The sequence below is a fragment of the Enhydra lutris genome, unplaced genomic scaffold (assembly GCF_002288905.1).
Source record: "Enhydra lutris kenyoni isolate GAN:26980312 unplaced genomic scaffold, ASM228890v2 scaffoldscaffold78, whole genome shotgun sequence".
Lineage (NCBI taxonomy): Eukaryota > Metazoa > Chordata > Mammalia > Carnivora > Mustelidae > Enhydra > Enhydra lutris.
This window is the reverse complement of record NW_019154162.1, coordinates 3632977-3659200: the sequence shown is the minus strand read 5'-3', so window position 1 is coordinate 3659200 and position 26224 is coordinate 3632977.

The following is a 26224-nucleotide window of genomic DNA, read 5'->3' as shown; positions in this document are numbered from 1 at the left end:
GGGCAAACTCCTTACACTCCCTTGGATCCTCTTTACCTCCTCATCTCCCTCTTTACATTCTCTCCCAGCATCCTGCTTTTCCCACCAAAGAGGAACAGGAGGTGAAACTAATGAAAGACAAAAAGGAAAAGGAACTTTTCTTGTAGGGTAAGGATGTCTCCTGATTGAGTGGGCTCCTATCCACCCTGATCTTGGATATGGGCTCTTTGAGGGCCTACAGGACTTCCTGTGTGTTCTGTGTAGAATTCTCTGGAGAGTATGCTTAAGGCTTGAACTAACTCTTGTAAGATCCTGGTCCTGGCATGCCTTACTCATTCTGTAATGGAGGGGTCTGAATGCCTACTTCCTTGCAGTGCCCAGACTGCCCACTCCCTGAAGTTCACCAGTCCAGCTGCTCCTTGGTGTTGAGACAGGCCAGGGGATGGTGGCAGAGGAAAGCTAGTGACAGCGGATTCTCCTTAGCTTTGATCTGGCTTAATTTCTAACATCCCTGGGCATAAGGCTCAAATAAGCTAATTCCTTTGGGAGAATGCTTGAAGTGGACCTCGGGTTCCCATTTACACCAGGCAGGACTTTTAGGAGATAAAGTGACAAATCTAATAATCACCATCACACAACAGCTGTTAATTTAACACCTACAATGAACCAAGAGCGATACCTTTTACGTACCTTATCCCATTTAATAATGATAAATACCATGTGCAATATATGTCATTTATCTCATTTTGCAGGTGAGGAAACTGACAACCAAAGAGGTTAAAATTTGTCCCAAGTTCACACAGATGGCAAAGCTAGTATCAGTCACAGTTTGTTTGTCTTGGAGATTAGTATTATGAAATCTGAGAATACTATTTGCAAGATTGATGTATAATCACAAAAAATTGGAAATTGGCCTTAATTTCCAACAATAGCATATTGATTACATAATGTGTAATACATCCATACAATGGAGTATTGTACAATGAGTAAGATTGGCAGTGTGATATTTATTGACATGGGATGTTTTCACAGTATATTTTCTTTCTTTCTTTTTTTTTATTTGACAGAGAGATCACAAGTAGGCAGAGAGGCAGGCAGAGAGAGAGGGGGAAGCAGGATCCCTGCTGAGCAGAGAGCCCGATGTGGGGCTTGATCCCAGGACCCTGAGATGATGACCTGAGCTGAAGGCAGAGGCTTTAACCCACTGAGCCACCCAGGTGCCCTCACAGTATATTCTCAAGGACAAATATATAGTATGATACTATTTCTGAAAGATAAAACAAGTGTTCTAAGATCTTACAAATATTGTTAGGTTAAAAAAAATGTATGGAAAGAAAGATATTTAGAAGTATAAATGCCAAAATATTAGTCTTAGACCTTTGCAAAGTGGGATTGTGGGTGATTTTTATTTCCTTCTACATTGTTCACTTCTATTTTCTTGTCTTCCAAAGTATCTGTGTATTGCTTATAAAAAGACAGAGGTGATGAGCACTGGGTGTTATACACATCTGACTCGAACACTACATCAAAAACTAGTGATGTACTATGTGTTGGTTAATTGAACATAATAATAATTTAAAAAAAGACAGAGGAAAAGGGGATACCGGTCTGGAAATAAGGAAATTCTGTGTTCTAATTCCAGCTCTGCCTCTGACTTATTTTGAGCAAGTCCTTTTCCTTATGAGTTTTGGCATCTTCATTTGTAACATGAGTGATTGCTTAGTAGACAGGAAGACCCATGAGAGTAAAGACCATGTCTATTTTGTCCTAGAAATGTTTGTAATGCAGGCTTTACTAAGTAGTGAATTAATGAACGCATGATAAGAGATTTAAAAATTCGGGGCTATGTGGGTGGGAGAGTTTCAGAGACATGGCATGCAGCAATTGTCCTCAAATGCGATCCAGAGGCAGAAGACATAGAGATTGTGGGATTTTTTGTGCACACCATGAAATAATCATGAGACTGGTCTCTGTTACATTCAGTTTGGCAGTTTGGGAAGCTGGTTCAGCTCTGGGCTTAATATTGAATGGACTTGGGTTCCAGTTCCTATATTGCTCTTTGCCAGCTATGAAATCTTGAAATTTTATATCTTTTTCTGAGCTTGTTTTCTCATCCGTAAAATGAGAGTAATAATTAACACTTAGCTCAGGGTTGTTCTGAGCATTTAAACACTCTGTTTAGAAATTAGTTCAGAATGGTAGACTAAACTCTAGCCACTTTTTCCTATTCCAAATATTTAGAAGCACTAGAAAAAAGAAATTTATATAATCCATAATGTTCTGGCAAACAAGAAAGGGCAATCTCAGTGGAACTGAAATTGTGAGGAATTGATGAAAGCAAAAAAGATGCCGGATTTAGAGGAATGAAAGCAGTGTCTAAAATATGTGCAGGAAAGACCACTATGAAAGGTGGGAGTGGTTTTGATGGTGCTTCAAGCTTGAAGACAGTGGATGGGGCTGGGGTTGGTGGTAGCTGACAGGGTAATGCGCTCAGATGTTGTGGTAGGAACAGTCAAGCCAACCAGCTACTTACTCCTCCCACCCCATCTTTCCCCCTTAGCCAAACAGCAACATCAGAGATATTTGCCCCCATCATACAAATGTGGGCACTCGAACTGGAGAGGCAAAGCAACACCTAGGAACAGACATCAGTTTTTTTTTTTTTAATCAGTTTGTTTCTTACACTCTATTATCTGTCCCATGTGATGACTGGAGACATCACCCATAGATTGGGTAACAAAGAATCTCAAATCCAAGATGAGTGCACAACCTAGAACCACTGGCCACTGAGAAAAGCCACTACAATGACACAGGCACAGGGTACAATAAACAGAAATACTAGCTCCCAAAGAAACAGAACTAGCAGAACAGACAGATTAAACATTTAGAATGAGCAGAAATATCCTCAGAGAATTATTAGAGAAAGTCTGAGATCTCAGAAATAAAAAGATAATAAAATTCTCAAAGGCATCCTCAATAAATGGGCTATGAACAGGTTAGACATAGATGAACAATAGCATATAAGTGATCAAATTGAGGAATTCTTTTATAATATACTGCAAAAAAAGGAGAAAGCATGAAATACAAGTTAGGATATATGAAAAGTAGATCCAGAAGTTTCAATATCCATCAGATAGAGGTTCCAGAAAGAAAAATAGAGACTAGAAGCAAGGAAGACTGAAGTAAGTACAGGAGGAAATTTCTTAAGTTGATGAAAAACAAAAGTCCTCATCCTGAAAGGATCCACCACATGACAAACAGAACAGAAATCTTAATATGACGAATAGTTATGCTATGGTGAAATTTGGAACATGAAGGATAGAGAAAAGGAAAACGGATTACTCATAAAGGAAAGCAGATAAATGTCAGATTCAACTGCAACACTGCACACTGGAATATCTTCAGAGATCCAAGAAAAAAATGATTTGAACCAGCCTAGCTATCTCTCAAGTGTGACGGCAAAATATATAAACACAATTTCAGGCATCCAAGGATGATTAAATAAATTACCTTCAGTTTTTCCTGCAAGAGGAGATAATCCAACACAATGAAAATAAATCCAAGAGAAAGCTATAGGATTCAAGTAGCAGTGATGAATAAAAAAAATTAATAGGAATAGTAGATGTCTAAATAAGTGTTAACTGAAAAAAAAAACAAAACTTCACCATCTGGAATTGAAATCCTAAAATGTACCATTGTAGGTGGGGAGAGAGGAGGAAGAAAGAAATATGAGAGGAGAAAGGTCTATAAGGTGTGTAGTGGCTGCTCATGAGAGGCACTACACTTATATAAGCCAAGAAAGGACAAAAAATAATGACCAGATATTGGAGTAAAATTTAAAAGTAAGCACTTGAACATCAGAAATTAAATCAAGAAAACCCAATCCACTGACAAAAAGAAAAAAAGTGGGGAAAAATAGAAAACATGATGAACACAAATATAAAATAAGATGGCAACAATAGGCATGCATACATCAGTAATTATAATAAATGTGAGTAGTTAAATTGACTTATGAAAAAAAATAGCAGATCAGGAGAAAAAGAAGTCTTCAAAATGTAGCTTCATAATGTTTCTAAGAGAGATAGCTAAAACGAAATGACAGAGACATTGAAAATGAAGGGGTAGAAGATATGATCAAAAAGAAAGAATGTCTAATCATATTAACATCAGAAAAAAATGGAATATAAGGCAAAATGAATGTTACAAGGAGTAAAAAAGTTCATACATAATGGTATAACAATTACGAACTTTTATTCACCTAACTACCTAACATTAGTATATAGAAAAGAAAGCATACTTTAAAAAAATGGAAGCCACAACCAAATGGGGTTTGTTTAATAAATATAATGTGTTAATAAATTCAAAGTTCAGAAGACTACATTTCCTGTAGATGCTGGAAGGGTATTTGATAAAATCCAATGTTGTTAATAGAATAATTTAACGAACTAAGAATAGATGGACTCCTACTTAACATGATAAAATATGTACATATTGCCACCAAGAAGGGGAAGCTTAGAAATGTTCTTGCTACAGTTAGGAAGAAGAGAGGCTGCCCCATATCGGTAATATTATTTAATATTGTTCTGGATTTATCAGCTAACATAATTGAACTGGAGAATAAAATAAGAGCTCTAAAAATGGGGAAAAAGTAATATTATTTTTACTTGTAAACATTGTTGATTACTGGGGAAACTCAAGATAATTTATTGGGAAATTATAACACATGATAGAGAATTCAATAAGTTTGGTATGTGTAAAATTAATATACAGAACACAATAAACTACATATATATAAACAACAATCAAAAGTTATAATGGAAGAAATGACTTAATTTACAACAGCAATAAAAGAGATGAAATGTTAAGGTAGATGGTGTCAGAATTGCGTTAAATTGTGGGACAGACACACAGCTGGTGTTGCATGCAGGCTTGTTTGGTGTGTGGAAAACATGTATCTGGTGTCGGATGTGAGGTAGTGTGGTAGTAACAAATTAAGAGTAGAAGAGACACACTGGAGATGTAATTTTTATTTTAATTCTTTTAGGGTAGAAAACCTTAAAATATTCCATAAAAAGCCCTGGTTGGAGCTAATAAATTCAGCAAAGTTCCAGGATACAAAGTCAACACACAAAACTGAGTTCCATTTCTATATGCTGATGAATAATCTAAAAAGGAAATTAAGAAAACAATTCCATTTACAATAGCATAAAAAAAACTTGTGCCCTGAAAGCTACAAAAAATTGCTGAAAGAATTAAAGAAAACACAGATAAATAAATGAACACATAAATTAAAATCCCTTGGTCCTGGACTGGAAAACTTAATATTATTAAGATATCACTTTACCCAAAGTGATCTACAGATTTACTGCAGTTCCTATCAACATCCTAACTATGATTTTTGCAGAAATAGAAAAATCCACAACTAAAATTTATATGGAATCTTAGGGGACCCTGAGTAGCCAAAACAATCTTGAAAAAGAACAAAGTTAGAAGACTCACATATCTTGATTTTGAAACTTACTATAAAACTACTGTAATCAGGGGCACCTGGGTGGCTCAGTGGGTTAAAGCCTCTGCCTTCGGCTCAGGTTATGATCCCAGGGTCCTGAGATCGAGCCCCGCATCGGACTCTCTGCTCAGCGGGGAGACTGCTTCCTCCTCTCTCTCTGCCTGCCTCTCTGCCTACTTGTGATTTCTGTCTGTCAAATAAATTAAAAAAAAACAAAACAAAAACTACTGTAATCAAAACAATGTGGTACTGACACAAAGACACACATACAGATCAATAGAATAGAATAGAAAGCCTAGAAATAAACCCTTGCATATATGGTGCCAAGACTTGAATAGGGAAAAAGATAACCATTTAAACAAAGGTATTGGGAAAACTGGATATTCACACGCAAAAGAATGATGCTGGGCCCTTATCTTATACTATACACCAAAATTAACTCAAAATCAATAAAAACCTAAAAGTAAGAGCTAAAATTTAGAAGAAAGCATAGGGAAAAAAGCCTTTTGACAATGATTTGGCAATGATATCTTAATATGACATGAAGAACACAGTCAACAAAAGTGAAAACAGATGAATTGGATTATATCAACCTTAAAAACTTTTGTGAATCAAAGGACACAATCAACAGCGTGAAAAGGTGAAAAGGTGAAGAGGGGAAAATATTTACAAATCATATATCTGATAAAGGGTTAACATCCAGGATATATATACACATAAAACATCCAGAATATGTATATATTTAACTCTTACAATTTAACAAAAACAAAACAACCTGACTTAAAAAATAGGCAAATGGGGGCCCCTGGGTCACTCAGTCAGTTGTGTCCTACCCTTGATTTCAGCTCAGGTTATGAATTGGCGGTCTTGTGATCAAGCCCTTGGAGCCTGACTCTGCACTCAGCAGGGAGTCTGCTTGAGATTCTCTCTCTTGCTCTGCCTTACCCCCCCTTTCAAATCAATCAATCAATCAATCAGTCAGTCAATCTTTAAATTCTTTTGGCTATATATCCAGACATGGAAATGCTGGATGAAATATGGTAAGTCTATTTTTCCAAAGTTTTGGGGAAACCACCCTACCATGGTTTCAGCTGTGGTATTGTCTTACATTCCCACCAACAGTGCACAAAGGCTCCAATTTCACGTCCTCAACGACACTTATTATTCTGACTGCACAGAGGGACCAGACAGACGTGTGAGGGAAGAAACTTCGAAGCAATTCCAGCTTGCATCCACTGGGGGCTTTTTGGGGAGATCCTAGACATGGTTGGAGCAGAGGAAAACCAATTCCCTAGAACCCTGCAAAACTCCTCACCCAGAATCTGTGGCTTTCTACAATGGTTGTTATTTTATGCCTAGTTTGGAGTATTTTGTTACCTGACTATAAGTACCTGGAAGACACTTTTTGTGGGGAGGAGGGGACGAACACATGGAGGGGTTTGTACCCACGTGAACTATCTCCGAAAGACCCACAAAAAACTGGCTACAGTGGCTACTTCCCAGGGAGGGGACCTGGGACTGCCCTTCCATTTTAGTACCTCTTGTAATACACATTCCTGTGACCCAAAGAGGAAATAAAATGTGAATGTGCCGGAAAGGAAGAGACAAACTGTTCTCGATGGTGGATAGTACAGCCTTCTACCTGGTTCACCAGGAGTGTTGTTTTGGCAATGGTTAAAGTGAATAAGGGGATGTAGCACGCTGGTTAGGTTATATGAGGTGAATGAGGCGCTTTCTTAGGTCCCAGAGAACAATCAGGTTGAAAATGCCACCAAAGCATTTTCTTCTGGACTGCCCTCTAAATGAAGCTCCAGGATAGCCATCTTTACTCTCCTAATGTCCCAGGTTGGATGGCTCTTCTCTAGAGTACAGGGAACAGCTGGGAAGAGGCCTGCCCAGCTGACATGGGGAGTCAAAGAGTGCAGGCAACAAGGGGACGAATCTTCTTACCCTGGAAGAGCTGCTGGTTTAGGCAGGACGCAAGCTGGCAGCACTGAGGAGCCTTCAGCCAGCAGCAAGAGGGCGGGGAGGCCACGCAGGGAGAGAGAGGAGGTTAAGTAATCTCTGATGGGACTGCAGCCAGAGTCGCACTGGACTGGCTCTCCGGTGGAAACAGCCCTCCTCCACGCCTCTGCTTTCCCTGGCTGGAACTCATCAGGAGCCTCTGAGTGCAGGGCAAAGTCCAAGAAATGGGAGGATATGTTCCAAAAGAAGGGTTAATGCCTAAGCCAGTGCTTCTCAGCCTTTTGTACCCCAAGAACCACTGAGTGGGGAGGTGCTGCAGAATGCAGTTACCAGGGCTCCTCCTCAACCCCCCCCCCACCCAGGAGCCCTCCTTGAGCAGTCCTGAGGGGCTCTGGTATGCAACAAAGCAGGGAAACCCAGCCCCCAAACTCATGCATAAGCAGGGGTGGGGACCTCTTCTACCACGGTGGCCCCCAGGAGGTCCAGCTGCTGGAAGTGTGTTGGTTGTCCTCTCTCCGACATCTTCTCACTCCTGGGGTCCCATCACCTGCTCTCTGCACCTTCTGACTTACTCATTTATTTCATCATCTTTTCATCTCCACCATTAATGATGGCAACAACCAATTAAAAAAAACAATCCCGGGCACCTGGGTGGCTCAGTGGGTTAAGCCTCTGTCTTCGGCTCAGGTCATGATCTCAGGGTCCTGGAATCGAGTCTGCTCGGCAGGGAGCCTGCTTCCTCCTTTATCCCTCTCTCTCTGCCTGCCTTTCTGCCTACTTGTGATCTTTCTGTCGAATAAATAAATAAAATCTGTAAAAAAAAAAAAAATCCAAATGCTCTTGCCCATGCCCCACACCAATTCAATACACATTTCTTGGGATAGGTTCCCAAGCTCATGGTTTTTTGAAGGTCCCCAGGTGATCCAATGTGCAGCGAAGACAGTCATTACTGAAGGGTAACCCCATTGCCCTTGCCAGTGGGCTCAGAAATGGGCATGTGACCCGATTCTGCTCAATGAGACCTGAGAAGTCTTGGGCGTGAGGCTTCTGAAAATCTAGCAGTTCTGGAAGATCATTCATGTGTAAAAAGGAATGAAATACTGATGCATGCTACAACATGAATGCATGGGATGGTGAGTTATCCCTCACTGGTCATGAGGGCTCCTTCCCGGGTGACGAAAATGTTTTGGAACTAGACAGGGGTGGTGATTGCACAACACTGGGAATATACTAAATGCTGTTAATAGTAAGTTTCATTACGTGTGTTTTACTAAAGAAGATGGCACTTCTCCTTTGTGTCACAGTGAGAAGAGCAGCCTGAGGAAGAAGCCAAGAGTAAGAAACACAGAGCAGAAAAAAGGGGGCAAACCTGGTCACATATGACAGGGTGGGCTGCTGGATCGGCACGCCCTGGGGACTGTGTTACTTCCAGGGATCTTGTCATAGGTGATGATAAACGCCCTTATGGTTTCAGGCTGTTTGGGTCAGCATTTGGCATAAAACGTTTTAGATTTTCCTCCTCCAGTCCTTGGAACTGGATGATGTCAGGTGGCCTCTGAGCCTGCCTGACTGAGACCACCCACCTCTGCACAGAATGTCCACCAGCTCCCCAAGGCCACTCCATCTCTTCCAGCTCTCATGGGCAGCAACACTGGGCACCAGACCTTAGTTCTGCAGGAGCTCTGAGAGAATAGCATGCTTTGGCCGTTGATGGGAGAGGCAAGTCCTCCCTAAACTGCCTCCTGTCTTTCTAGATGGAGAGCAGCTTCAGTCAGATTCCCCACCAAGAGATTATTAGTGTGTCAGTGACTTCGAAGACTGAGGGGAAAATTGTCATGAGCCTCATGACCAACTTCCACTCTAAATTAGACCTCTTGGGTGACCTGGCACTTGGGAGACTCAGGCTTGAGGCTTTCCGACACCATCAACACTATCATGGATATTGGACCAGGAGTGCTTCCAAGCTCATCCTTGGAGTTAATCATGCCCCCCAACCCCCACAGGAGAGCTCTCCTCTCAGCCCTCTGCCTCCCACACCCCTCCATACTGCCAGAGTAATGCCCAACCCTGCAAGGCACCTCTCTGCCCATCCTCCCTACCCCATTCCTTCTTTCTCCCACCACCTGGAGTTCCTGTTCCATAACCAAGATGTGCCTGTATCACAAACCTTTGTGTAAACTTCCAACCTTTCCCTCTCATAATGGATGTGAATGGTCTCTAGACCATACGATTCACTTGGTCACCCTTTCCTTTGTCCCGTTCCATCTTGGGGGTGGGGAGATGGGGCCAGCAGACTCTCAGCTTCTCTCATGGCCATTTTCAGGCCTTTGCTTCCTCATTTATTCCTCATACCTCTCCTTCTCCACTGCACATTCCAGCTTCTCTACATCTTTCCCCATTCCCCAAACCTGAGCCCTCTCTATTCACTGAAGATCTGCTTCTCCCCTTTCAACTCTTGCCAGCATCAGGGCCAATGGGGGCATCTGCTCCATGGCATGTCTAACCAGCCTCACCATTCCTGGACTTCCCACCTGTTATTATGGCCAAGTTATACTGGGCATGGGTAGGGGCCTGTTCTAGCACTGGCTAGCTGAGAGATTCAGGCCAAGTCATTCACTCACTTTGAACCTCAGTTTCCTCATCTGTAAAACAGGGTAAGACCTACAGGGTTGACGTGAGGGCTGAAGTGTACAACGCATGAAAAGCTCTGCACAGTGTATACTTAGAACACATGCTCAAATGGGTGGCTGTTGTTACTGTTTTTTTTTTTTTTGTTTGTTTTTTGTTTTTTTAAATAGCGAGTATCTGCTCTGGACCTGGCACAGAGGCGGGCATGGGCAGTGAGGACCCTCACAGGCTTGGTGGTGCTGACTTCAGTGGGGCTGGTGCCCAGCAAGCTCCAAGGACATGGACAAGGGTGACGGGCCTCCCAGTCAGCACCTAGACTTCCCCTTCTCTCCTTCCACCTCCCCTTGGCATCCGCCCCTAGTCTTTTTTGGTTCCTTCTGCTGAAAATGAAAAGGGGAAAAGGAATTTTTAAAAAGCAGAACAGAGGTTTTGGTTTTATATCTTGTTTGCTTTTTAAGCGTATTTAAAATCCTGGTTTCCAGAAAAGTCAGCAAAGATCATGGGGTAAGTGCAGGCAATAGAAGAGCTTGTCTTTATGGGGGGTCAGAGCCTAGGGCACTGGGAACCTCTCTGCTCAGAGGCCTTTCCTCTTCCAAGTGTCTGCTCGGTGAGTGTTGTGGGTCAGGAGGTGCTACAGCAAGCAGACGGGCGTCATCCACTTCGTAGTGCGGGGCAGGAAGGCCCGCGGGGCAGGAAGGCCGGCGGCTCCCTCTGTGTCCATGTCACACATCTTCCTGCTTGCTCCAGTCGACTTCTGTTAGTTCCTGTTATTTGAATCCCAGATGAGTGGTTTTGGTTCCAGGGAGCGGCGATCTGCCCACATTCTTATAGACCGAGGAGGGGTTCCCTGTGGGTCCCCAGCAGTTCTGCTCTGGGGTTGGGTGCCCCAGAGCTCTGCTTGTTTCCTGTGATGTCACTATAGCTTCTGCCTCTCCTGTAACTGCTCTAGGTCCAGCTCCAAATCCCTCTAACTGGGGCCAGTGGTCAGAGTTGGGGCCTGGGCATGCCTGGGTCCTTGGCACTGCTCCTGCTTCCCTCTCCTCCTTCCCTTCGCCTCCCCTTTCCTTTCTTCCCCTCTCCCCACCTCCCCACTCCTCCCTCCTCCTCTCAGCACCCTTCTACCCCTTCTACCCCTCACTGAAGGAACTTCTCCAGGTTCCCAGCTCAAAGAAGAAGACACCTGGAGGGTGGAGGTCTGAGAAAGTTTCTGGTTGATTTGGCTCCTGTCTTTGGTTGCTGCCTGTTCGTGAACTGATTGCCCTATATGGGTCAGGTGTCAGTTTAAGTACTGGGTGATCTTGAGCAAATTCCTTCACCTCTCTGAGCTTCCATTTATCCAATCTGCCAAATGGGACAATGATATTTATCTTACAGAATTATGTGAAGAACGCAAATATAATCCAGGTGCTGGGAATTCCTTGAGACCAGGGACAATGTCTTATTTATGTCTGAATCCTTAGATTCAGGTTCATGTAAGTGCTCAATACTTGGCTGTTGAATTAACTTGTTTCTAGGTGGTATATATGTATATATCAGTTAAGAATACTTTCTGGGGTTGGGGGAAGGATAAAATAGGAGAAGCAAATTAAAAGACACAAACTTCCTGTTATAACATAAATTAGATTTGGGAATACACAGCACAGCATAGAGGATGTAGTTGATAATATGTAACAACTTCATATGGTGACAGATGGCAGCTAGATTTATCATGGTAATCACTTGACAATGTATATAAAATGTTGAATCACAATGTTGCACACCTGAAACTAGTATAATATTGTATTCAATACAATTCAAAATTAAAAAGTAAATAGATAAAAATAAGACATAAAAAGATATTCTGATTAAAATGATAATATTTAAATATATTTATCAATTGTGATTCATATAAGTATCACTGTAACTTGTGCTTTCTGCATAAAATATTCACACACACACACACACACACACACACACACACACACACGAATACTTTTTGCTACAAGAAATGGAAAATGCTCTCTGTAGAGCCCTAGTCACATAAAAAGATTCTCCAAATCATGCAACTGCTTGCATTGGTTCTGTAACTCCCAGCATCAGTAGAAGCTTATGTGCAAATCTCTTGCTTGTTGTCTTGTGATAACAAAATAACTGCTGGTGCTCCAGACATTTCATTGTGTTCAAGGCAGCGTGAAGGAGGAAGAGCTGCAATTTCCTTTTATTTTTTTATTTTTAAAAAAAGATTTTATTTATTTGTTTAACAGACAGAGATCACAAGTAGGCAGAGAGGCAGGCAGAGAGAGAGAGAGAGGAAGGGAAGCAGGCTCCCTGCTGAGCAGACAGCCCGATTCAGGGCTTGATCCCAGAACTCTGGGACCATGACCTGAGCCGAAGGCAGAAGCTTTAACCCACTGAGCCACCCAGGTGCCCTGCAATTTCCTTTCAATCAAGAAAAGCAGAAAACTTTCCCAATCCCAGAGAATTTTCACTTAAGTCTCATTTCCCAGAGCTAATATCAAATGTCCACTTGGTTTCAGGGGATGCTGGAAAGTATTTAATTTTCCCAAGCACTTTAAGAGAGGTGGCAAGAGACGGGAGAAATCCTACTGGTTTAGACAACTGCAGTCTGCTCCAGTTTGTAGTGCTCCTGCCCTCCGCCTTCTGATGGAATTGTGGGATAGAGGCATTTTGTGAGCTCATCAGGTTAATGCCTAGAGTACATAAAAGAGAAAGTCAAGTGTGGGATTCGGGATGGGTTCAGAGGTTTGTCTCACTAGCAGGTGTGGCCATCATTTAGTCCATCCTTCTCTCTCGATTTTGACTTCCAGGCTCCTTAAAGAGCCTAACTGGACAAGATGGTGTCTGAGAGCCCCTGCAGCTTATTATGGTCTAGCTTCATGAAATCACTGTATGAGTCCAGAGAGGAAGGAATACTAGGCTGGAAGGCAAAGAGTTAAAAACAATACTATGTATGATTATGTGCACATAGGTATAGATGCATTTGTAGACAACAGGAACAGAAATGCTGGTTTGAAGCATTCCCCACGCTTGGTCAACTGAGGCAGGAGTGAGAAAGCTGTGGGTTTCTACCTGTGACAGTATGAACCTGGCAGGCAGTCCTGGGCCTCAGAGAGGGCTCCAGCCACGCTGATCTAGCCTGGTGGGGAAAAGAGGGCAGCACGGGCCCTCATCATAAAAGAATGAGTCAGGGGGCACCTGGATGGCTCAGTGGGTTAAACCTCTGCCTTCGGCTCAGGTCATGATCTCAGGGTCCTGGGATCGAGCCCCGCATCGGGCTCTCTGCTCAGTAGGGAGCCTGCTTCCTCCTCTCTCTCTCTCTCTCTCTCTTTCTCTGCCTGCCTCTCCACCTATTTGAGATTGAAATAATATCTTAAAAAAAAAAAAAAAAAAAAAAGAATGAGTCAGGGTGTCTTGGACTCCTTTCTCCTCCTTCTTCCTTCCAGGAAGGCACTTCTTTAGTATTAGCTCCAAGAGCAATCTCTTTCTTGAGCTTGTCTGTGCTTTCCACCTTTTCTAAAAGCCAGGTCTGGGCTTATAGCTACGTTTGACATCTCTTAAAGGAAGAAATTCTCCCTTACCTCAAGTGCGGGCTTAAATTACATTTTTAAAATAGCTTTGTTTCTTTAATTATTATTTTTTAGTTTGTGAGAATGCTCTAGGCTAATTATAAAGAAATCATTCACTGTAGAAAAATACAAAAACTGAATTTGTAAATTGTTTTTTTTTCTTTTTTACTAACTTTATATGTTTTCTTGTTGCTTAAGAAAGAAGAGCCTATAACAGGTTTTGTTGTGAGATCTTTACTTGAAACTATGACCTAAATGGTTTTGATTATAATGTTTCTTACATATATAAAATATAAAATTAAGCATAAACTCCTTATGCTTATGGCTCTTATACTGCTATAAAATCAAAGCAAATTTAGAAACCATATATAAAGAGGGCACCTGGGTGGCTCAGTTAGTTCAGCATCTGCCTTCAGCTCAGGTCATGATCTCAGGGTCCTTGGATTGAGCCCCTCATAGGACTCTCCTGTTCAGCAGAGAACCTGCTACTTCCCTGCCCCTTCTCTGCCCCTTCTCCTGTTCATGCTTGTTCTCTCTGTCTCTCATAAATAAATAAAGAGAAATCTTAAAAAAAAAAGAAACCATACATAAACAAAATGACAAAACCAGTAAAATTCAAAACAATATTAATTTAACATGAAGGGTGTTCATATTTTACTAAAAATGAATAACTTACAATATGACTGGGAGACATAAAATGCTTTACTTTTGTTTTTTGTTTTGTTTTGTTTTGTTTTATTCTTTGTTCAACATGCCTACACTTCAAAAGAATTGAAAAAAAATCTTAAATTTTTTACTTAAGAGTTTTAGTCCTCCAGGTAATATTAGTAACGTAATTTGGACTTATTTGATGCATGGTGTAGGAGAAAGTGAATAAGTAAATGTGCTAATTAAAACCAAGATTTTCAGCCTAAGGGGAAAAAAGATATAAATACAAAATCAAAGAAGTTGATGAGGATATGTAATATTTGCAATATTAAATTTGAATTTGAAATATTAGTAAGAAAGCATGATTTTCTTAAATGTGAATTTTCTAGCTCCACCACAAAGAGGCCCAAAGAACAATCATATCTCGATGGGCAATGGGCAAACTGACCAACCAGATTTTGTTTTTTGCTGCCATTTTCCACTGCAACAAATTAGAACTTTTGGAGAATTGGCTCATTGTAGGAAAGGAGAGAGAAAATATAAGGTAAGCTTTCAATACTTACACAAGAATGGTGAATTTTATGTGTTAACTTAGGCAAGGTTATGGTGCCCAGCTGTTGGATCAAACACTAATCTAGCGCTGTTGTGAAGGTGTTCTGTGGATGTGGTTAACATCTAGAATCAACTGACTGTGAGTAGGGGAGTTCACCCTTGATAATGTGAGTGAGCCTCATCCCGTCAGTTGAAAGCCTTATGAGCAAAAATGGAGGTTTCCTGGAGCAGAAGAGATTCTGCCTGACTATAACATAAAAATCCTGCCTGAGTTTCTAGCCTACTGGCCTATCCCACAGATTTCAAGTTTGTTTGTCCAATTGTGTGAATTATATTACGATTATGTAACAAATATATAACACTTAAATATTTGTATACATTTATATACAAATATATAATTACATATTAAATTAATATACAGTAATATATATTAACACATTAAATACATTTCTATATTTAAATAATATATAAATAATTATAATAATTATAACAATATTATAAATTATTGGTTTGGTTTCTCTTGGAACCCTGACTGATATCCCTTTAAAGACTAGTAAGGAGATGGGCACCTGGATGGCTCAGTCCTTTAAGTATCTGCTTTCATTCACGTCATGATCCCAGGGTCCTGAGATTGAGCTCCCACATCGCATTGAGCTCCCTGCTCAGCAGGGAGTTTGCTGCTCCCTCTCTCTCACCACCCCCCCCGCTCATGCTCTCTATCTCCCTTTCTCTCTCTTTCTCAAATAAATGAATAAGATCTTAAAAAAAAAAGACTAATAGGGGCATAGCAAAAGAAAAAGGAGCCAGCTAGATGGGACAATTTGAGTATCAAATTTGGGACAATTCGAGTATCAAATAAAAGGACTGAAGTGACTGAAAACACTCAATAAGGAAAAACCCATGAGTCCATAGTAATGTTTAAAAAGAAAGAGAGGGGCATCTGGGTGGCTCAGTTGATTAAAGAGAGGGGCATCTGGGCAGCTCATGACCTGCCTTCAGCTCAGGTCATGATCCTGGAGTTCTGGGATCAAGCCCTATGACAGGCTCCCTGCTCAGAGAGAAGTCTCCTTCTCCCTCCGACCCTCCCCCATCTTATGCTCTCGCTCTTTCTCTAAAATAAATAAACAGGGGTGCCTGGGTGGCTCAGTGGGTTAAAGCCTCTGCCTTGGCTCGGGTCATGATCCCAGGGTCCTGGGATGGAGCCCCATGTCTGGCTCTCTGCTCAGCAGGGAGCCTGCTTCCCTTTCTCTCTCTGTCTGCCTCTGCCTACTTGCCATCTTTGTCTGTCAAATAAATGAATAAAATCTTAAATAAAATAAATAAAATAAACAACAACAACAACAAAAAACCCTTAAAAAGAAAGGAAAAAAAAGAAAGAGAGAGAAAGAAGAAGAGGAAAACTCCATTTCACTTACTACCCTAGATGGTTATTGGACCAATTCCTAACCTAGAAATAAAGAGAAAGAATTAAGCATTCAAACTATCTTTTTAGCAGAAAGTGTAGAAGGAATGTTAGAATGAAAAATTATTTTGCAATCCCCAGTGAAATAACTGACTTAGCTCATCAGTAGACGTTAAAACCATTTAGTTGAAAGTGTGTTAGGATCAGGATACTTACATGACATTTCTCAGTTCATCTGCTGATTGCAAAGCAAAAGCAGAGCTCCACAATGGAAAGAGTAGGCTGTCACCACCTTAGCCAAGTGACCAAATGAAATATCAATAATAACGGCATGAGCCTACATCATGTACTTCCTGTTGTGATATGGTGTGAGGTACACAGCCTCAGGGGTCAAGTGAACCTGCTGACAAGTGGTTAGACTCAACTTCCAGTTGATAGTAAGTTCAAGGGAACAAGTCAAACAAACCTCGAGGAAACATAGTTCAGAATATGGGACAGTCTATAGGACAACTGACCTGGTTTCTTCAAACAGGTAATATCATACCCTCAACCCCCAAAGGAGGATGGTTTGAGATGGACTAAAATGTCCCAGGGAATAAATGCAATATGCGAAACTTAACTGACTCCTGTTTCAAAAAAAAAAAAAAAAAAAAAGGGAAAGAAAAGAAAAAAAAACCAGTGAGAGTAAAATTAAATTGGTAAAACTGGTAGAATTAAATTAAATTTAATATGGATTAGATGTAAGATGCTATAGACATATTATTGTTAAATTTCTTAGGCACGATAATGGTCATTAATTTATGAGATGCACATGGAAGCCTCTATAAGTGAAATGTCATGATACTCGCAGCTACACTTCAAATAGGTCATATATATGTTATATATTTATTTAAATTATATGTAATATATAAATTGTGTATACATTATATATAATATAGAAATTATCTATATATATAGAAAATTATATATATACACATTATATATGTATATGTATATATATATATACATATTATATATGTATATGTATATATATATATACATATTATATATGTAGTAAAACATTACATATACATGATATTCATATAATATATAGAATATATATAACTTACTTATGTAAGTCCAAGTGTTCACAGCTGTTGCATTGAGGAGATGGATATATGAGTGTTATTTTTTTCAAAAGAAATTCTAGTATTTATTGATAAATGTAAGACTGATGCTAATGAAACACATTTTTTTTAAATTGAAGTATAGTTAAGATACCTTGTATTAGTTTCAGGTGTACAGCATAGTAATTTGGCAACTGTATACATTATGCAGTGCTCACTGCAATAAGGGTAGTCACCATCTGGCGCCATACAAGTTATCACAATATTATTGACTATATTCTCTATGCTGTATTTTTTATCCCTGTGATTTATTTATTTTATAACTGGAAGTTTGTACTACTTAATCCCCTTTGCCTATTTTGCCCATTCCTCTGTTCCTTCCCTCTGGCAACCACCAGTTGTTCTCTATTTATGACACTGTGTGTGTGTGTGTGTGTGTGTGTGTGTGTGTGTGTGTGTATTTGATTTATTTTTTAGACTCCACCTGTAAGTGAAATCATATGATGCCTGGCTTTCTCTGACTTATTTCACTTAGCCTAATAACTTCAGGGTCCATCCATGTTGTCTTGAATGGTAAGATTCCATATTAGTTATGCCTGAATAATATTCCCTTGTGTATATACCACATCTTTATCCATTCATCTATCATGGACACTTGGGTTCCTTCCATATCTTGGCTTTTGAGAATACTGCTGCAATAAACATAGGAGTCCATCTTTTCAAATTATGTTTTCATTTCCTTTGGGTAAGTACCTGGCAGTGGAATTAACTATTTTTAGTTTTTTGAGGAACCTTTATACTGTTTTCCACAGCTGCACCAATTTACATTCCCATCAACACTACACAGGGGTTCCTTCTCCACATCCTCACCAACACTTGTTATTTCTTGTCTTTTTGATACTAGCCATTCTGACAGGTGTGAGGTTATATCCCAATGTGGTTATGACTTGTATTTCTCTGATGGTGAGTGATGTTGCACATTTTTGCATGTGTCTATTGGCTCTCTGGATGTCTTCTTTGGAAAAATGTCCATTCAGGTCCTTTCCTAATTTAAATAGGATTACTTGTGGATTTGTTTTATTATTTATTTATTTATTTATTTATTTGGTGTTGAGTTGTAGGATTTCTTTATATATTTTGGATATTAACCCCTTATTGGCTATATCATTTGCAAATATTTTTCCCTTTCAGTAGGCTGTCCTTTCATTCTGTTAATGGTTTCTTTTTTCTGTGCAAAAGCTTTTTTAAAAAAATATTTTATTTATTTATCTGTCAGAGAGAGAGAGAGCACAAGCAGGGGAAGCAACAGGCCACAGCAGGGGGAGAAGCAGGCTCCCTGCTGAGCAGGGAGTCTGATGTGGGACTGGATTCCAGGACCCTGGGATCATGACCTGAGTCAAAGGCAGGCAGCTAACGGACTGAGCCACCCAGGCATCCCAGTGTGCAAAAGCTTTTTAGTTTAATGTAATTCTAACAGCTTATTTATTTATTTTTTGTTTCCCTTGCCTGCAGTAAGTGAGGAGACAGATCTGGAAGAAAGTTGCTGAGGCGGTTGTCTAAGAGATTATTGCCTGTGTTTTCTTTTAGGAGTTCTATGGTTTCAGACCTCACATTTAGGTCTTTAATCCAATTTTAGTTTACTTTTGTGTGTGGTGTAAGGAAATGGTCCAGTTTCATTTTTTTTACATGTAGCTGGCCAGTTTTCCTAGCACCATTCTTTGAAGAGACTTTCTTTCCCCCACTGCACATTCTGGCCTCCATAGAAGCGAGGATTTATTTTCAGGCTCTCTATCTTGTTCTGTTGATCTATGTGCCTGTTTTGGGGCCGGTGCCATAATTACTGGCGCTACTATAGCTTTGTACTATAGCTTGAAATCTGGAATGGTTGTGTTAGTCTTTCTATATTTCTTTATGCTTGAAATTTTCCATTAGGGAAAGTTGGAAAAAAAACCCGTAAAAGCAAAAAAAATCAAAATAACAACAAAAATCGAACATAATAAAGGACCTTGCTTTATAAAAAAGAAGTCATGCTCTCCAGAGTGGCTAGCTGGATGCTAGCTCTTGCTGCTGTTTTAGTTCTCACGTGCAGCATTCCCATAGAAAGTAGTTCTGGGAGAAGACCCAATTCTCCAACCACTTTCTCTCTTCTGACTATTGTCAAACTTTTCATGGGGCAGTATGACAGTGTTTGGCCTTCTCTCAACTTAATGTCAACATTGACATGTTAAATCTGCTGGCTTTTTTCCCTTCCATTTATCATTAGACACAGTAATTTACTTGGTGCCAGCATGATTCTAAATGGAAACAGAATCCAGAGATTCTAGCCTGGTGTGGCTGACAGCACTCAGTTATGAGACGGTCATGCAGATAATCCAGGTGCCAACACTGGTGTTTGCCTGCCTGGCTCCCTTTTATCAGCACATTAATGACAGCACAGTGCTAGCTTTTTAAAAGACAAATTATTTATTTATTCATTTATTTAGTAAAGGCAGAGGGAGAGGGAGAGAGAGAGAGAATCTCTAGCAGACTCCATAGTGAGCACAGAGCCTGAGGTGGGGCTTCAATTCATGACCCTGAGATCATTACCTGAGCTGAAATCAAGAGTGGTATGCTTAACTGACTGAGCACTCAGGTGCCCCTAGCACAGTGTCATCCCCTTTTATGCCCCCAAAGATCTTATTTATTTATTTGACAGAGTGAGAGAGAGAGAGTACAAGTAGGGGGAGCAGGAGAGGGAGAAACAGGCTCCCGCTGAGCAGAGAGCCTGACATGGGACTTGATCCCAGGACGCTGGGATCATGACCTGAGCTGAAGGCAGAGGCTTAACCAACTGAGCCCCCAGGTGCCCCACAGTGCCAGCTTTAATGCTCATGTTCCCAAACTCTCTTGTTGCAAAGCATGACATGTGACCCAGTTCTAGCCAGTGGATGAAGCAAGTCATTCATGGGGTGAGGCTCCTGAAGAATCTCTGTACCAGGTACACACTTGGAGGGCATGAGGCTTCAGTCTTTTACTCTTTGCTCCTCCATTTCTCCCTGGCTAAAATTGGAGGTGCAGTAGCCATATTGCTGCTGTGAGCATAAATGTCCGATAAACTAACTAGAGTACCTTAGCCAGCAGATGGAAGAAAAGAAAAGAAAAGAAAAGAAGATGGAAGGAATCCTATGTCCTTGATAACATCTTTGAATAGTTGCATCTGCCCTAGACTGCTTTTCTCTGGACTGCTTTCTACATAGAAAATATACGCTTATGTGTTTAAGCTGGTGTTTACTGGCTTAACTTGCAAATAAATATATCTCTGTATGATTCATTCTGAATATACTAATGTTAGATGTTTAGGTTACCATATATGACATGAATGTAGATGCAAAAATTCTTAACAAAATATTAGCAAATAGAATTTAGCAATATATAAAAGAAAATATACACCATGACAAAGTGGGATTTATTCCAGGGATGCAAGTTTGGCTCAATACTAAAAAAATCAGTCAATGTAATCTATTACATTAATAGTCTAAAGAAGAAAAATTATATAATTTCCATTGGTACAGAAAAGTCATTTGAAAAATTCAATACTTATAATAAAAACTCAGATAACTAAGAATAGAGGGAACTTTCTCACTCTGATAAAGAACATCTTTAAAAAACCTACAACCAACATCATACCTAGTAATGAAAGACTGGATGCTTTCCCCACTCTCACTACTGCTGTTCAACATAGTACTAAAAGATCTAGCCAGGGCAATAAATCAAGAAAAGGAAGTTAAGGGCATACCGATGAGAAAGGTAGAAATAAAACTATCCCTATTTGCAATTGACATGATTTTCTACATAGACAATCCAGATGAAAGAAGTCAAAGACGATCTAAATAAATGGAGAGACATTGCAGTGGTCATGGGTTGGAAAACATTGAAAAGATGTCAGCTCTCCCCAGATTGACATATAGTGCAATTCCTATCAAAATCACAGCAAGAAATTTTGTAGATATAAGCAAGATTATCCTAAAATTTATGTGAAAAGACAAAGGAGCTAGAGTTGCTATTCCATTTTAATTCCAACTATTCTACACCAGTGGATGTTCAATGCAATTCTGAGACTAGCTATGCAGAGTTGGACTCCACAAATTAAAGGTCATGGTCCCCAACAAGACTGTTCCCACTGCAGATGCTGGCCACAAGTGGGGTCCCAAAACACTTGCATGTCTGATCAACTGGATGCAAACTGGGGGGTTCCCATAGCCTCCTCAGGTTCATTGATTCACTAGAATGACGCAAAGAACTCAGGAAAGTATGAAACTTAAGATTATAATTTTATTATACAAATTAGGGACAGTCAAATGAAAAGAAAAGTAGGACATGGTCTGGGAGGGAATGCAGAGCCTCTGTGCTATCTCCCTGTGGAATCAGGGGACATCGCACTGTTGGCACATCGATGTGCTCACCATTCAGGAAAATCCATTGAGCTTCAGTATCCATTGTTTTTATTGGTGTATCATTATATATTGAATCACTGGCCATGTCAATGAGCTCAATCTCTGGTTCCCTTGCTTTCCCTGAGAGCAGAGTTTGGGCTGATATCATTTGGCCCAAAGCCCTAGGCCTGCAATCACATGATTAGTCTTTTCGGTGATCAGCCTTTATTCAAGAGTCATTTATCTCTTAGCATAAACTCAGATGAGATCCAAAGGGTTCATGAATAACAGACATTCCTACTACTTTGGAAATTCCAAGGATCTACGTTTTCGTCTAGGAACAAGGGACAGATTCCAGTAAAATTCTTTAGTATATTATAGTATAAATGTATATAGCATATGTATATAGTATAAATTTCTCTGTATATGTTATTATATAATAGCTAATATTATACTTTATATTATACTATATTGCATAATATAGTATAAATTTCTCTGTATATGTTATTATATAATAACTAATATTATACTATATATTATAGTATATTATATAATATGTATAAATTTCTTTATATATATTATTTAGTAATAGCTAAAACAACTTTGAAAAAGAAGAATCGGGGGAAGAACCACTTTATCTCTTTTCAAGGCTTATTATATAGCTACTGTTATTAAGACCATCTGGTATTGGTGAAGAGAGATACACATAGATCAATGGAACAAAATAGAGAAACCCAGAAATAGACCGACACGAGTGGCCATGGTGGTGGTTTATATTAACCTACACATGTGACAAAATGACAGAGCTTCACACACATGTTGTATCAATGTCAGGGTCTGGTGTTTTGTTTTTTTTTTTTAAGATTTAATTTATTTATTTAACAGAAACATAGTGAGAGAGGGAATACAAGCAGGGGGAGTGGGAGAGGGAGAAGCAGGCTTCCCTCTGAGCAGGGAGCCCGATATGTGGCTTGATCCCAGAGCCCTGAGATCATGACCTGAGCAAAAGGCAGATGCTTAAAGACTGAGCCACCCAGGTGCCCCAGGGTCTGGTTTTATATTGTATGTGAGATGTTATCTCGGGGAAACTGGGTGTTAGCTCTGGGGGGAAATGTGAGATGTGAGATGTTAGTTCTGGGGGAAACTGGGTGAAGGGTACACAGGCTCTCTCGCTACTATCTTGCAAATTCCTGTGAATTTGCCATTATTTCGTGGTTGAAAGTAAAGAAAAAATGGGAGCAAAATCAAGACTTTTCCAGAAAGAAATTATAATAAAGGATATGGACTGCCTTGTGCACCTCATTAGACTTTGCTCCCCTCCAGAGCCCACAACCCCAGTCTGAGAATCAGAGAGGTGGAGAGGCTGGGTTTGAGTCCTCATATGTGCAGATGCTGTCTGCTTGCCCTGGGGAGGGGGGCCCTGATGGTTGGCAGAGCTTGTCCCAGAGAAAGGCTTCATCTAGTCAAAAAAGGTACAAATAATAAAATAGCCCTTGCTCTCCCTTTCATTCTCATCTCAGCTTCTCCCATGCATTTGAGTGCATTCCACCTCAGATGCTGTGGGCCCTGACCTCTCCTTGGAGAGACAAACAATAAGGCAAAATAAGTGCTATGGGATTGCAGAGCAAGGGCACTGGGCCGCCTGGTTGACCAGAGGAGGCTTCTGGGTGGTGGGATTCTTGAACTGGGTCTAGTGTTGAGCTAGAAACAGTGAGTCAAAGGGGGATGCGGGTCAGACCCAGGGAAGAGCTTGTGCCAAGGCCTGTAGGGCAGGGCTGGCAGGTAAGGTTTGGGGTTGGCTTTGAGCCTAGGTGTGCAGGGAGAGGAAGGTACAGAGGCAGGTGGGAGCTGGGGCACCAAGACCCTGCCCATTAATATACAGTGTTTGGAATTTGTTTTAGAATCTCAGGAGGCAGTGAGGGCAGGAGAGTTGCACTGTCAGAGTAACATTTGAGAAAAATCTCCCCAGGCAGAGGAGGGGGCAGATGGGAGGGGAAAGGCCAGGGTCCAGACAGGAGGGCAAGGCAGATGGGAGGTGGGAGGCCTGAAGGAAGACAGGCTCTGGGCACAGGGAAGAGGATTCAGAGGGAGACAGTTTGGAGGGGCAAAGTTAACCAGGGCTGTGTAGACACAATGTGGCTATAATGGCTTTAGAGCCCAAGCCAGGTCCCTTTCAAGAATCTCTGGAACACAGCTTCCTCCTGGCTGCCAAACTGTCCCCGTCTGGACCCTGGGGCAGCGTGGGTCCAGCCCCAGGCTACCTCATAGCATTCTCGGAGATGCTGAGCCAAGAGCCTGGTCATGGCTTGGGAATGTCTTAATTTCTGTAGATGACTTGCACCAATGTCAGAATTTTAAAATGGGTATGTCAAGGTGCTCACTGCAGGGACCTCTCCCTCTCCAGGGGGGCTGCACCTGCACTGGTGAAGACCTCAAGCACAGGGCCCACACAAGGCAGTTGCTTTCCTCCTGAGGTGTCTACATTTGTGTATCTGTAGAAGTCAATCAATTCGAAATACCTACCTAGTTCACGTTTCCTTCCCCCTCCCACTTACAGAATTTTGGGCAACAAGCAACATTTTATTATGTTACAAATTATCATTTACTATGGGTAGTTCGTAGGGTATTACCTGTACCCTTCCAGACTGAGGACTCCTTGCAGGCAGGGACCTGCTGTATTCTCTGCTTCGTGTGTCCCCAGTGTCTGGGGCCAGCCCGCCTAGTGCTTGATGATGGGTGATCTGGAGATTTCACTCCCTGGGGGCTGACAGTTCTTCCAACAGCCTTTGTTTCTGTACTTATAGGCAGGCTGTTTTGGGGTCTAATTAGGCTGTAAAAAACACCTCCCTGCTTCATGTTTATGGTGGGGTTTACATAAACTTTATATATATTATATATACCTACACACACATAATTTGCATAAACTATATATGTACATAAACTGTGTATGATATATACAGGATAGCATTGGGAATGCTAACCACTGCTTTGCCCCTTGGCATTTCTGTTGCTCCCGACCTTTCATGGTTCAGACAGATGAGCTCTGCTTTCATTGCTTCAAGGGACAAGTGAAATTTTTGGCTTCTGACATTTGAAAGCCGGGACCTGTTCATAAGCCAGTATACTGGGGACAGTGACGTATGAGTTAGCCTAGAACAAGTCTGTCTCCTATAAGACCAGAAAGTTACTCTTAGGGTGGGACTGTGGAGAGTCAGAGGGAAAGTGAACACAAATTAGATGCTCTAGGTTCTGATGGAGACCAATGCCCAGGCACAGGGAGGGCGACAGAAATCCCAGCCAGGTCTGGAAGAATGTGAGAGCATAGTACACTTTGCACAGAGTCCTCCCAGAAGTCATGCACAAGGCACGGGAAGCTCTGCTGTCTTGTTTGGGCAGTGGGCTAAGGAAGCCTCAGAAGGTTACCCACGGCCCCAAGAGGGAGGGGCCGGCAAAAAGATTCCTATGTCTGCCCCACTGCCTGAGAGGTATCCTAGGACCTCAATCATGAAGGATGTAAGATGTTTCTCTCAAGCCCTGGATCAGACCTGGGATGCAGCCGTGTGGGTGACACAGAGAACCCAGGCTGGAAAGAGAAGAAGAAGGCACACTATGGTGTGGAAGTGGCCAGAAGACAAATGTGAGGACCAGAGCTTTCTAAGTCTGGAGAAATGAGAAAGGGGGATGGAATGACTTCTCGGTGAAATAAGGCTTGAGAGGGAAGAATCAACGAAGTCAGTTAGTTCTAGCACAGCCCAGACTGTGGCTTGAGCTCTGCCCCTACTACCTATGAATATGCATATATTAAGCCATTTTTTAAGGAAGCATTGTGTTTTGGAGGCAGAAGCCATTGAATTGGACATTGTCAGATGTTTACTTAAAGTGAACAAAAACTATTATGTCCTGTGTCCCACTCCGTAAAATATAAAATACGAGAAACATGATTTCATGGCAAGAGTGCTGCAGGCCACCTGCACTCTGTGAATGTGGATCACTGTCTGCGCTGCCACAGCCCACATGGCAGGCCCGCCAGTCAGAGCTCAGCTGGACCCTCGGTGCCTCTACCAGCTCCCAGGGGCCAGGAACGAGGCTGGGTGGTAGAAACCGGCTTAAATGCAATGCGGGTCAGCAGGAAATAAGTGAATGAAGAAGCATGGCCAGTGAGTTATAAAACCATAAGTAAATACAGCGTCCTGAATGCAGCAAGCGTCAGCTAGAGAGAGAGGAAGTGACAAGGGTGGGACCTATGTGAAGACAGAAAGGCAGGCGACTTTGATTGAACACAGCCTGCCCACTAAAGAGACACGAGCTCCAGGTAGGTCTCCCCTGCCTTGGTGCTGAGTGCCTGGGCTGACCTTGGGTGGACCATGCCCAGAGCCAGGTGCAGTGGCAACATTCTAGCAGGGATTTGCTGAGTGTCTGATCCGTGCTTCACGGAGAGCGTCGGGAGTCAGAGCTAA